Here is an 11,824-nt window from a genome sequence, read left to right on the forward strand (position 1 = left end):
GGGACTCAATAATTCACACAGCAACAATCATTTCCAGACTTTAATCTCATATTGATAAAAATAATTTTGTTAGCTTGGAGGCTTATTTGAATTAATTATCTTGTATGCTTACAAGGTGTGAAAACTAAGCTACACGTGTTATTGAAGAGTGATTTAGGAAGTAAGATTATAAGAATTAAGAAGGTTTTAATTCAAGAGGAGTAATTACTCCAATATGCATAAACCTTGGCTATTTTTCTACATAAGCTAACAGATTCAAACAACTGAAGGAGAGTGAGATTGATTCCTTAAACAATTTAATCAGCTGCACAGTTTATTAGTGTTCCACTCGCCAGGCATCATTGGTTGCCTGCCTTCCTTCTTAAAACTTTGCACTCAAATCTCATACAAATACCGAGAATAGAGGCTAATTTTTTTCAAATAATAAACCCAGATATACCTGCAATATACCGAAAAACAAAGTGTGAAAGGGGGCCAGCCCTGTGGCCAAGTGATTAAATTTCCCTGCGCTATGCTTTGGCGGCCTGGGTTCTCGGGTTCAAATCCCGGGTGCGGATGTACTCCACTCATCAGCCATGCTGTGGAGGCATCCACATACAAAATAGAGGAAGACTGGCACAGATGTTAGCTCAGGGCTAATCTTCCTCAAGCAAAAAAGAAAAAAAAAAGAAAGAAAGAGGAAGATTGGCAATGAATGTTAGCTCGGGGTGAATCTTCCTCACCAAAAAAAAAAACGAACAAAAATAAACAGTGACAGCTTGGCACAAGGATGTTTTACCCATATTACTTACAGAGAGCCCACTATTTGCTAGGCATATGTGATGGCCCTGAAAGAGATTCAGCTGTTTTTTAATTGATACTCTGCATTAATTATAGTTTCCTTCCAGGAAAATACATTTGGATATATAAAAATATTTTCAAGCACAATCATTATTAAATGGAGAAGCAACTATTTTTTAAGCTTTAAATGTACCCTTATTACCTCTTTTTCAGTTGTTTTCAACTCCCCAGTACATTCTCTACAGTATGTGGTTACAAACATTTTCACATCTGTTGTGGTAAACGCTCAGAGGTGGAATGTACCCCCCCATGTACCCCAAATTTGGTTTATTGAGACTGATTGTACCAAACGTGCACCAGAAGGGTATGAAAAGTTTATTGTTCATATAATGAGGTTTTGGGGGAGAACAGGGCAAGCTCTCAACCTGGTCTAAGATTGACTTTGAGGACTGGGAAAGGAAGTTGGCTTGGCTTTTCCGACGACGCAGGGGTAGAGCTGGAATAAGTGAATAAGCACCAGTGACGGCTGGCCTGGGTGACTTCTCTGCCAGTGCAAAAGCAGGAAGCACCTGGGTTTTCTGACTAGTTTTTCCAGATGTAGGGCAGAGGGGAAGTGGCAGTGGTTGGAGTTGAAAGTGATATTCAGTCAAATGCCAAAAATGGATTCAAATTCATTATGATAATCTTAATGTGTCAGAAATTGCTAAAGAGTGACCTCACCTGTTTCTTTTTATTCCTAAGCACGTTGCTGCACTACATGCTTCAGGATTTGAAGCATTCAGGGATAGCCATGTGACTGAGTTACAGCCGTTGAACTTTGAGGGTAAGCGACGTTAAAACTCTGGGTCTACATTTTGAAATGTGTATTTCCTGTTTATTTCCTTATATTTCCTGTCTTGATGCAGAGTAACACAATGATGTTTATCAAGTCTTCTTATACATATTAAATGTGTAATTAGTTTACCAGTTCATTGCTTTCCCAACCAGGATAGCAACTTCTCATGCTGCTGGGCATTTTTTTGTTAGTAGCTTTCTGCTCCAAATGAGATAAGCTTCCTTTAGCAGGGAGGCTGAAAGTTTTCCTGACTTGTTACATCCTGATTTAATTTGTAATTGTTAGACTTAACTAAACCAAGGAGGGCATATAAGAGAGGCTCAAGGAAGAATGCCACAGATTCGCACTCCTTTTACCCAAAGTTCAATAATCTTTCAAGAAAAGAAGCTTCAAATTTGTTGCATCCCTTTGATCAATTTCCACATTGCTAAAATGACTATTTTTCACAGTTTTGTTCAGTTTTGTGGTTGCTTTTCAGGGTGTGATTTTGCCAAACTTCTCAATCATTTGTGTCATAATTTCTGCCTCCCTCATTTCTGTTGAATTTCCTTTCTTCTTTTCTAGTTTAAATCTTCCGGTTTCTTTAGAATACATTTTGTAGTGTCCATTCATGTATTTGTACATTGCTGTCAATTTTAATTTTAGTCTGTATTTATAAAGTGATTTTTTCTTTTATTCCTGTTTTTCCGGAGTTCAGACATCATTCTTTTTATTTTTTGTCTGTTCAATAATTTTTCTGATTTAAGCTAATTCTGATTTATTTTCCTCTTATTGCTATTATTATTTTCAATATCTCATTTTCAGTCAGTTTGATATGCTGGGTTACACATCTGATTGTGGGCATGTTTTGTGTTTCTTTCTCACTGTTCACCTCCCCCTCTACTAGCTGAAATTTCTGGTCTTTACCCTACTGACGATGTCCTACTCAAATTGACTGATGTTCTAGTAATCCCTACTCAGTTGAGAGTTTTGTCTGGCAGGATGTTTTGGCCAATTAGCTGAGTATTTGTAAGGCCAGGTATATATCAATACTCAAATATTTTCCTACATGCTAGAATTCATGCATATTTCACTCAGCACAAATTGGAACTCCAAAACTCCTTTTGACTTTGACTGTTTTTCTCAGATAGGCCTAGCAAATTTCCGTTCTATGTGAAGACCCACTTAGGTAATGAGGATTTGTTACAGATCTCTGTTTTCTGTGCTTCTGAAAATCGTTTCATGTTGTTTTATTATCATTTGCTTCCTTCTAAACTGATTTTTTTTTGTCATGTAGATATTGTTGCTTTTGTTGACTACTTCTGGTTTGTAGCTTATGAGGATTACCTTATTGCTTGGTTTTTATTGATTAGTTTATAGAGGTTGTTTTTATAAGCTAGTTTGTATGACATTTTTATTTCTATAGGATAAGGACTTGGGAGATGTTTTGACACCATATTACCTTTCAGTAAGCTGATCTTTTGAATATTTCTCTGCTATAAACTGGTCTTTTAAATGGTTCTCTTAACACAGTTTGGAAGAAATAGGAACAAATGGGACATTTTAGAATGATATTGAACAGGAGAAGAAAAAAGGTAAACCCATGCAATATGGGAAATATTTCCGAAGACTGATGATCTTAGCCTGGTGAAAGTGGAAAACCAAGAGAGATATAACTACCATATTTCCTTTCAAACTTTTATTTTGAACTAACATTAGGATTACAAACAGTTGCAAAAATATTACAGAATTTTGATATACCCTTAACCTAGCCTCCTCTACTGTTATCTTCTTAAATAACCATAATGTAATTACCAATAACCTGGAAATAAACATTAGCAAAATACCATTATCTAACAGGAGACCTTCATTAGTATTTTTTTCAATAATTATCTTTTTTTTCTGATCCCGGATTCAAAGATATCACATTCTATTTGTAGCAGTTCCTTAGTCTTTCCTTGTCTTTCATAACCTTGACACTTGAAAAGCACTGGTCCATTATTTTGTAGAAGGCTCCTCAATTTGGAATTGCCTGATGTGGTCTCATGATTAGAATGAAGAGGTGTAATTTTGTCTAGAGAACCTCAAAATTGCTGTGTCCTTCTAAGAGCACCACATTATGTCAATATGTCTTATTATTTATTACAGGTAATGTTAACCTCGGCCACTTGGTAATGATGGCATCTATGAAATTTCTCCACTGTCGTGGTACCTTTTTACTCTCTTTATAATAATTAGTATCTTGGGGAGAAACACTTTAAACCTATGCATATATCATATTTCAAACTTTCACATGCCAACTTTAGTGAACATGGGAGAATTTTGTCTGCAACCATTATTATTGTGATTTTTATTTCCTTCTTTTCTTCTCCATTTAATTTTTGGAATTCTCATCTAAAGAAGAGCTGTTTCTTCTCCCTCATATATTTGTTTAAATATTTGTTTCTATTAGTATAGACTTATTCATATTTGTTTTACCCCATGGATTTTATTTTGCTACTACATTACTAACTTCATACATTTTGGCTCAAATTGTCCCAGTTTTGATCTTTAGGAGCTCCATCAAGTCCACTACTCTGTTCTTTGAACAATTCCTCATTTAAAAAAAAAATTAGCACTACCTTATTTCCAAGAGCATGAGATGTTCTAGGCTTATCTTATATTTTCTTTTCTCCAACCCTTATATTAGCTACAACTCCAAGAAACCATGATTTTTTTTCCTTTGAGACTAGTCTTTAGAAATCTAGATTTGGGTATTAGTTATGCTGTCTGCTACTAGTGTGTCATTGCTTCTTGGCAATCTTAGTGGATACAACTGGAAAATATATGTGTATGTATAAACCTACAAACACACAGCTATATTTCTCTCTATCATCCGTCTGTCTAGCTATCTATCATCCATCTAATATATCTATTTCTTAAAAACCAAGATATCACACTAATAGCTCTGATTGCTGTCCAACACTACAAGGTTGTTTTAGCCTCCTTTTGTTTTTTTGTAACTTCTTTCTCCAACAGTGAGAAGTCTAGCTCTAATTTATCTGCTAACTATTCCTTATTTGTTAAAGATTAGTGTATGTATAAAGCATTTTAGAATTGCTAATCCTTACCCCTGTGATAAAATTATAACAACTATATTATAGTATAGATGCACAATTCTTTTTGTCTTTATCCAAAGACTATTTTCCAAATTTACTAAGAAAATGTAGGTTACTTTGTTACAGTTTGTATTCTTTCGTCTCCCTCACACATCCAGTTTGATTTTCATTATTTACTCAGTTTTTCAGTGTGTGACATATTACTATAGATTTAAGAGTAAAAATCCCTACTACCTCACTCCCATCCCCCTATTCTTTCCACCCTTGCCCACCCACCAACAATAGGTGGCAAATCTCTTTCATTTTTAGTTTCTCTTTCCTCTGTTTCCTTTACACAAAGGAGTAGGTAAATTTCTGTTTTTGCTATCATCTTTGGTCAGATGTGAAGGGTAGCATACTATCAATATACTTTGCCTGTTGTCATTTTCTCTGAACATTATATTCCAGGAATAAATCCATATCAATTCACATATATCTTCTTCATTCTTTTTTTCAACTGCATAATAATTCATTTTCTGAATTAACCATAGTTTATCCACCACTGTTTTATTTTGGGGCATTTAAAATGAGTCCAATATTTTACAATTACAAACAATGCTGCAATGATTAGCCATGTGTATATGTTTCTTCTTATTTAGAGCGCTGTATCTTGAGGATGCATTCTTGAAGTGGGATTGCTAGGTCAAAAGGTAAGCACATATGTAGATTTTTAAGCAGTGTTAAATTTTCCTCCAGAAAGATTATAACAATTTCATTCCCATCAGAATTGTATGAGTGTGTCTGTTCTCAAAGCGTCTCCAATGGAATGTGTTATCGTGCTTTTTAATTTTTGTCAAACTAATGCATGAGAAATGGCAGCTCAGTTCTTTGCATATCAGGGGTATTAGCCTGGTACATATTGTATTATTTCCTGTCACCTCAGTGGTTTTCTTTTGATCTTGTTTTTGGTGTGTTTTTGTAAGTCAAATTTTTATTTCATTAAATGTTACCAGATTTATTAATCTTTTATTGCCTCTGGTTTTTGAACCATAAAGTATTTTTCTGTACCCCAAGTTTCGGAAGAATTTATTCATATTTTATTTTAGGAGTTATATGCATTGTTTTGGTTTTATGTTTAGATCCCTAGTCCATTTGAACTTTAATCTTATGTGTGGTGTTAGATGTGACTCTAATTTTTTGTCCAAATGGCTAGCGTGTTGTCTCAGCACCATTAATTAAAAATTTCACCTTTTCTCCAGTGATTTGAATGGCTGCATTTGTCATATATGAATTTTCCATGTGAATTGAGTTTCTTTCTGGCATTTCGACTGCATTCCACTTGCTATTTGTCTATTCACGTGCCAGTACTACACATTAGAACTACACAGTTCTAATTACAGAAACTCTGAAGTATGTTTTAGTGTGTGATAGCAATGTTCCCCATTCGCAGTTTGTTTTTCAATATTTTTCGGGCTCTTCTTCCATGTTTGTTTTTCCATATGGACTTTTGTTTCAACTTATATTACTCCATAAAATCACCAGTTGCCTTATTTATTGGGATTGGATTGAAATATGAAATAAATATGAAATATAAATAAATAAATATGAAATAAATTTCAGGAAACTGACATCTTTTGTCAAATTACAGTGAATGATAACTTCAGTAAAATGTTAAATAGTAGTGGCAATAGTGGACATTCTTGCCTTTTCCTCATCTTAGTGGAAATGGCTCTAGTGTTTTCCTATTAATACAGTAGTGACTTTAAAACTAAGGTGTATAAATTTTATCATGTTAGGAAAGTATCCTGCAGTTTCTATTTTCTTGAGTGTTTTATCATGAATGGAATTGCAATTTATCAAAATCCTTTTTGGCATCTATGGAGACAACCATATAACTTCTTCCCCTCCAGGTTTAAAATCCTAGTGTATGATGTTGATGGATTTCTTGGCCATCTTAGCTTTGAATTCCTAGAGTACATCAACAATTATTCATGGTGCATTGATTTCTAAAAGTTGTATTAGATTATTTGCTAATATTTTAGTTTGTTAAGCATTTTCATCTATTCCATGGGTAATATTGGTCTCTACTTTTCTTTCCTTGTACTTAATTTATCTCGTTTAAGTATCAGTGTTATACCTGCTTCACAAAAGGAAGTAGGAAATTAGCCTCGCTTTTCAACATTGTCAAATAGTTTATAAAGCATTTGGAATATCAGGTCTTTGAGAGTTTGGTAGAATTCTCTTCTGAAAACATCTGTGCTCATGTTTTATATAGGTAATTCCTTTGTAATTTTACTTTTAAATACATTCTATGAAAATGGGTTAGTGTAAGCTTTCTAATCTGAATGGGATCATTTTTGAGAATCTGCATTTCCCTGGGAAAGTATCCATTTCATCTAGGTTTCTTTTATCAGAGAAAGGTAGTATAAGCCAGTATCTGGGTGCTCTGTGTGCTTGTTGCTAATGGAATGTTATTGCGCTGGCCTCTCTCAGCTGTCAGAAAAAGGAAATAACTGTGTGTATACCAATCCATGTACTTGTAAATTTCTATAAATATTTCCATATGTAAACGTCTGTACCTATAATTAACTAAACATGAGTTTATACTGATATCTGACCCATGCCACTTGAATCCTTCTGGCCTCATCCACTTGCTTATCTGTAAACTCTCAAACAGAGATTATCTAGCTCCAGTCATTTACAAACCATTTACTAAATTGTTCAACTACACTATATATGTATAGCAATATCAGAATTGTTAACTTCTACACTCATGGGAAATATCATATTTATCATAAGAATACAATGCTTATACAAATCGCCTTTGCTTTTAGTCTTATAGACTACCCATTTCCAAAGTTGTCAGCACCTCTTCCCCTGTCTCCTTTGATGAGGTTACTTCATACACATGCAATGCAATTAGATGCTTTTGTCACATTCTGTATTCTATCTGGGGAAACTCTACCTTCTAAATATTAATTTGTATACATAAACATTCATATTTTATGAGGTAAAGGACAATGAGTTTTTGACAAATGTATAGTTTATGTATTCCCTATTAAAGTACCATACAAAATAGTTTCATTGCCCGAAAAACTTCCTGTGCTTAACCCAGCTCAGGTGGCTCACCCTGAGTCCCTGGCAACCACCAATCTTTTAACTGTAGTTATAGATTTGCCTTTTCCAAGATCTCACATAACTGGAATCATGTAGTAAGTAGCCTTTTCAGACTGGCTTCTTTTACTTAATATAGATTTAACGTTCGCCTATATTTTTAGTAGCTTTATAGTTCATTTATTTTTATCACAGAATAATATTCCATCATAGGGATGTCTACCATTTGTTTATTCATTTAATTATTGAAGAATGTCTTGGTTGCTTCCAGTTTTTGATGAATATTAATGAAGGTTCTATAAACACTCGTGTAGTTTTTTGTGGAGACTTTCAAAATCAGTCGGGTAAATACCTACAAGCTCAATTGTTGGATCATGAGGTAAAAACATGTTTAGCTTTGTAAGAAACTATCAAACTGTCTTCCAAAGCAGCTGTGCTAGTTTTCGTTCCCAAGCAGTGATTGAGAGCTGCTATTACTTTGCATCCTCATCAACATTTAGTGCTGTCAGTGTTTTGGATTTTAGTCATTCTAATAGGCGTATAGTGATATCTTATTGTTTTTTTAATTTGAAATTCCCTTATGAAAAATAATGTTGGGCCTCTTTTTGTATACTTAGTTGCAACCTTTATATCTTCTTTAGTGAGGTGTCTGTTCAGATATATACTCATATTTAGTTGGGTTGTTTGTTTTCTTATCATTAAGATTTAAGAGTTCTTTGTATATTTTGGATACAAATGCTGTTATCAGATATGTGTTTTGCAAATGTTTTCTCTTGGTCTGTAGCTTGTCTTTTCATTCTCTCAACAGTGTCTTTTACAGAGACATTTTAATTTTACTGAATTCCAGTTGTTTTGTTATTTTCTTTCATGGATTGCACTTTTGGTTCTATCTCTAAAACATCACCACAAAGCCCAGTGTCACATAGATTTTTCTCCTATATTTTCTTCTAGAAATTTGATAGCTTGTGTTTTGCATTTAAGTCTATGAACTATTTTGAGTTAATTTTTGCCCCAAATGTAAGGTATGTGTCTAGATTAATTGTTTTTGCATATGGACCTCCAATTGTTCGAGGATCATTTGTTGATAAGGCTATCCATTCTCCATTGAAATCCCTTTGCTTGTTTGTCACAGAGCTGTTGGCTTTATTTTTATGAGTGTATTTCTAGGCAGTCCCTTCTGTTCCATTGGTCTATATGTCTGTCTTTTGCCAATATGACTCAGTTTTGATTACTGTAGCTTTATCCTAAGTCTTAAAATTGGGATATGTGAGTCCTCCAACTTGGTTCTTCATTATTATGTTGGCTGTTCTATATCTTTGGCTTATCCCTATAAATTGGGAATTAATTAATATCTACAAAATGGCTTGCTGGGATTTTGATTAAGATATTGTTGAATCTAGTTGGGTAGAATGATCTTCATAACAACATTGAGTCTTCTAATCCATGAATATTTAATATCTTTCCACTTAAATATTCCTGATTTTTTCTTATCAAAGTTTTGTAGTTTCCCTCACATAGATCATGTGCATATTTTTTTTTAGATTTATAACTAGTTCATTTTAGGAAAAACTATTGCAAAAAATACTTTTTAAAAATGACTAATTCCAATTACTCACTGCTGATATATACAAGGCAATGAACTTCTGTATTTCACTGTGTATCTTGTGACCTTACTATACCTGCTTGTTAGTTGCAGGAGATTTTTTTGCTGATTCTTTGGGATTTTTTACATAAACAATCAACCATCTACCAACAAAGACAGTTATAATTCTCTGTTCCTAATATGTATTTCTTTTTCTTTTCTTACTGTATTAGCTAGGACTTTCAGGACAACGTCGAGGAGGAGTGGTGAGAAGGGATGTTTTATTTTTTTGTTCCCATGAGGGAAAAGCGTCTCACAGCTATATATGTTGTTAGCTGTGGGTTTTTGTCAATATTCTCTACCAAGTTTTGGAAGTTCTCTATTTCTAGTTTGCTCAGAGGTTTTTTGGTTTTTTTTTTTTTTTGGTTTGTTTTTGTTTATTAATCATAAATAGGTGTTAGATTTTGTCAACTGGTTTTCTGAAAATTCAGTATGATCATGTGATTTTTCTTCTTTAGCCTGTTTAGGTGGTGACTTTCATTGATTGATTTTCAAATGTTGATGCAGCCTTGCATATCTGGAATAAATCCTACTTAGTTGGGGTATACAATTCTTTTAACACATTTTTGAATTCTATTTGCTAGTATTTTGTTAAGAATTCTTGCATATATGTTCCTAAGAGATGTGGTCTGTAGTTTTCCTTTCTTGTAATATCTTTAACTGGCTTTGTCATTAGGATAATTCTAGCCTCATAGAATGGGCTCAGAATTGTTGCCTCTGTTTCTGTCTCCCGGAAGTACCTATGGAGAAATGATATAATTTCTTCCTTAAATGTTTTGTAGAATTCCCTAGTGAAGCCAACTGATCCTGATATTTTCTCTTTTGGAGGGTTATTAATTATTTATTCATTTTTGAGTAGATATAAGCCTATTCAGATATTTACTTCTTCGCTGTGTTTTTTTAGAATGCATCCTTCAATTAATCAGTCTATATTACTTTTTTTTTTTTTGAGGAAGATTCGCCCTGAGCTAACATCTGCCGCCAATTCTCCTTTTTGCTGAGGAAGACTGGCTCTGAGCTAACATCCACGCCCATCTTCCTCTACTTTATATGTGGGAAACCTGCCACAGCATGGCTTGATAAGCGGTGTGTACGTCTGTACCCCACCTGGATCAGAACCAGCGAACCCTGGGCCACCACAGCAGAGCGTGCGGACTTAACTGCTGCGCCACCAGACTGGTCCCTGTATTACATTTTGTTAAGTTATCAAATTTGTGAACACAGAGTTGTTTATAGTACTCCTGTTATTATCCTTTTTAATGTCCATGGGATTAGTAGTCATAGCACCCCTTTCATTTCTAATTTGGTAATGTGTGTCTCCTCTTTTTTTCTCGTTTAGCCTCGCTATAGGTTTATCAATTTTATTGAACTTTTAAAAGAATAAACTTTTAGTTTTGCTGATTATCTCTGTTTTCATGTGTTCAGTTCATTGATTTATGCTCTGGGTTCCCGAAGTGGAGCTGGTGACCTTAACCACGATGCCAATAGACTGGTCCCCTTTAATATCCATTTTTTGCCTATACAAATAAGCTTTTCCATTTTCTCTGTTCCACTCTCATCACTTTTATATATTTTAAAATACTCAACAGGTTTCCTGGTCATACTTGACGGGAATGATGCTCATCATGTAGTAGATTCCCTAAGAAGGGCTGAGGGTGAAGAACTCCCTAAATTCCTACCTGCTGAAAACTATTTTTTTCTAATACCGTTATATTTAAAAGATAAATGAGCTGGATATAGCATCTATTTGTGTTCATTTTTTAATTTATTTTAATTAATTAATTAATTTATTTGTTTTGTATGCTCCTCCTATGTTTCTTCCTGTGCATGTCTGCTGATTTTGAAAAGTCTCATGAGAGTCTGCCAGTTTGGCTTTTGTAAGTTATTTGATCTTTTTTCCTGGAAGCTCTGATACTTTTGTGTCTCTGTTTTTGAATTCCAATAGTTTTACTGGGATATGACTTGGAGTTGATCTTTCTTTGTTAATTTTTTCAGATACCCAGTAACCCCTTTCAACTGCATAGATTCATACATATTTTTTCTTTCTATTTCTGGAAAGCTTCTTGATATGTTTTTTTTCCCTTTCATTTGTTTTATTTTTTATTGTTTACTTTTTATCTTCAGGAACTCTGATAATTCCAACATTTTTGATTCTTTGCCAATTCTTTCCATTTCTAGTAAACTTTTTTGCTTTCTTCTTTGTCATTTTTCTTCTCTTCGTTGTTTTTCTTACTTTCTTCAATGTCTTATTAAATTTTCATATGAACCTAATCCTCTTGGAAATTTTTTCTTCATTTCTGAGATTTTGTGATTTTCTTCTATTGCTTTCCGACTTCTTTCAATTCTCTTCATTAGTCACTCTTTTTTTTTGTCTATTATCTTGTGTTTAGTTTTTGA

At 33.9% G+C, this 11,824-nt stretch overlaps 1 long non-coding RNA gene across 1 annotated transcript; it reads left to right on the plus strand.

Moving 5' to 3' along the window:
• Positions 1 to 1,453: 1,453 nt before the first annotated feature.
• LOC138923334 (uncharacterized) lies at positions 1,454 to 10,831 on the plus strand. The gene is made up of 3 exons (XR_011436814.1): positions 1,454 to 1,603; positions 5,331 to 5,381; positions 10,384 to 10,831. It is a non-coding gene; the product is annotated as an uncharacterized lncRNA (long non-coding RNA).
• The last annotated feature ends 993 nt before the right edge of the window (positions 10,832 to 11,824 follow it).

This window comes from Equus caballus, chromosome 3 (genome assembly GCF_041296265.1).
Source record: "Equus caballus isolate H_3958 breed thoroughbred chromosome 3, TB-T2T, whole genome shotgun sequence".
Lineage (NCBI taxonomy): Eukaryota > Metazoa > Chordata > Mammalia > Perissodactyla > Equidae > Equus > Equus caballus.